Here is a 2,500-nt window from a genome sequence, read left to right on the forward strand (position 1 = left end):
GCGGAACGGCCGAGTGCCAGCTATCCTGAGGGAAACTTCGGAGGGAACCAGCTACTAGATGGTTCGATTAGTCTTTCGCCCCTATACCCAGTTCCTACGATCGATTTGCACGTCAGAATCGCTACGGACCTCCATCAGGGTTTCCCCTGACTTCGTCCTGACCAGGCATAGTTCACCATCTTTCGGGGTCCCAACGTGTACGCTCTGGGTGCGCCTCTTCTCGCGATGAGAACGAGACGCCCCGGGAGTGCGGAGCCGCGTCGCGACGCGGCCCATCCTCCCTCGGTCGACAACCAGGGCCGACCTTCACTTTCATTACGCCTTTAGGTATCGCTCGTCCAATGACTCGCGTACATGTTAGACTCCTTGGTCCGTGTTTCAAGACGGGTCCTAAGAGTACCCAAAGCAGTAGCGTCGCCGACCGGTATCGGTCCCGCACAGGAGCACGAGACTCCCATTGGGACGTTGGCAGGCCTGTCGAAGGTTAACCGTACGACCAACAGCGGGCCAGGCACGGTGACGGCGCTAGGTCCGTTGCCTCCGTGTACCGTGGCGCGCGCTTGCGACGGCCTCGACGCACTCGTCTCGTTTGTGAAGCGTGCGGCCTGATACCTTGCGCGTACCGCCGGGCAGCCGGCCGGGCGACCGGGGGTTTGACGCGTGCCGTTTTACCGGCGACGCGTCAGCCGCCGCACCCGGGCCGTAGACCGACACCCAGCGGGTCGCGACGTTCTACTAGGGGAGAAGTGCACGACTACGAACGCCGGACATCGGCGCACGGCGGCGTGCCCGCGCGCGAGCCGCGAGGGCCCCGCGGGGCATCGCACACCGACGCGAAGCCAGCGTCGCTGACGATGAATCTCCCCGTTCGTTCTTTTGGGTTTCTTAGGTTTACCCCTGAACGGTTTCACGTACTCTTGAACTCTCTCTTCAAAGTTCTTTTCAACTTTCCTCACGGTACTTGTTCGCTATCGGTCTCGTGGTCGTATTTAGCCTTAGATGGAGTTTACCACCCACTTAGAGCTGCATTCTCAAGCAACCCGACTCTAAGGAGAGATCCTCCCGAGACGGGCATCGGTCCGCTACGGGCCTGGCACCCTCTGCGGGTAAGTGGCCCCATTCAAGATGGACTTGGACGCGACGCGACGCCTCGGGATAAGCGGACCCTCCCAAACACCACATTTCCCTGCGGCGGAACCGCGGGATTCGGTGCTGGGCTCTTTCCTGTTCGCTCGCCGCTACTAAGGAAATCCTGGTTAGTTTCTTTTCCTCCGCTTAGTAATATGCTTAAATTCAGCGGGTAATCTCGCCTGCTCTGAGGTCGTCAAAGTCAGTGTGTGGGTGACAGTTCGGGCGGACGACGGGGTTCGTAACACGAGTACACGACGAAGCGTGCGGTCCCAGGTCGCGTCTCTGCTCTCTCGCTCGAGAGAGATATGGAGAGGAACTTCGTGGACTCGGACCACGCGGTCGGCTCGCGATCCCCGCGGAGGGAACGACAGACGGGCGGAGCGTTAAGGTTAAGAGAATCGGATCTCCGCGCGCGACGCGGGGGGAGGCCTGCGACAACGTAGGGAGTGCCCGGTTCCGCTCTCGCGGAAGGGCGCCTCTCTCCGTCGGATCCTCCTCTACCCGCGTACACGTCTCGCGAGAGTCTCCTCTATTTCTCTCCTCTATTCTCGCGCCCGGTCGCTCGGCGCCCCGGTCAGCCTTCGTCACGTATCAATGTCATTTCGGACGACGCCCAGCCGCGTGCGCGCGGCGGAAGAGCCCGGCGGGACTGGCGGCCTTACGCGTGGCGCGCAAGGGCTTCCCGCTGCTGTCTCTCCTCTCACCGCTGGCTTTCGCGCGGCACGGGGCGAACGTCCAACGATCGCTCGTACGCCGGTGCGCGCTGCCGTCGCCCGGTCGCCGTCGTCGGCGACGCGAGGCGAAGCGCCGCGAACGCGGGCGCAAGCAGTCTCTGGGTACTAAAACGACCCTCAGCCAGGCGTGGTCCGGGAATTGTATCCGTGGACCGCAATGTGCGTTCGAAATGTCGATGTTCATGTGTCCTGCAGTTCACAAGTTGACGCGCAATTAGCTGCGTTCTTCATCGACCCACGAGCCAAGTGATCCACCGTTCAGGGTAATCGCATTTTCCTTTCTCTCGCCGCGTCTCCATGGAGAACGCGACTCGAAGGTATACAGTCCCAACGTGTTTTTGTATATCTACGCTCGCTGCCCACCGGGGACAGAGTTCTCTCTCCGTTCCTCCGGGGGCGCGAGCGTGATGGCCCTTCGATCAGCCTGGCCGCGCGTCCGAGCACGCGCGGACCGCCGCCCCGTTTACGGGGGCTACGGCACGATCGGGACACCGGCGACGGGCCGCGAGAGACCCGTCCGGCATCCCGGCGGAAACGAGAAGCGTCCCATAGCGCGAGAGGCGATGGGCCGGGGCGGAAATCATTGAAAAACCATCGGGCTCCCGGCGCCAGTGGTTCTGGCGCGGTGCCCTCGA

At 62.4% G+C, this 2,500-nt stretch overlaps 2 non-coding genes across 2 annotated transcripts in view; both read right to left on the reverse strand.

The window, feature by feature from the left end:
* Positions 1-1,324, reverse strand: part of LOC148935171 (large subunit ribosomal RNA) — a 4,088-nt gene extending 2,764 nt beyond the window's left edge. The window contains exon 1 of the ribosomal RNA XR_016140555.1: positions 1-1,324. This exon is cut by the window's left edge and continues 2,764 nt beyond it. This is a non-coding gene — a ribosomal RNA (large subunit ribosomal RNA).
* A 652-nt stretch (positions 1,325-1,976) lies between these two features.
* Positions 1,977-2,131, reverse strand: LOC148935172 (5.8S ribosomal RNA). Its single transcript, XR_016140552.1, has one exon. It is a non-coding gene; the product is annotated as a 5.8S ribosomal RNA (ribosomal RNA).
* Between the last annotated feature and the right edge of the window lie 369 nt (positions 2,132-2,500).

The sequence above is a fragment of the Pogonomyrmex barbatus genome, unplaced genomic scaffold, assembly GCF_055798465.1.
Source record: "Pogonomyrmex barbatus isolate J1 unplaced genomic scaffold, ASM5579846v1 scaffold58, whole genome shotgun sequence".
In the NCBI taxonomy this organism is placed as follows: domain Eukaryota; kingdom Metazoa; phylum Arthropoda; class Insecta; order Hymenoptera; family Formicidae; genus Pogonomyrmex; species Pogonomyrmex barbatus.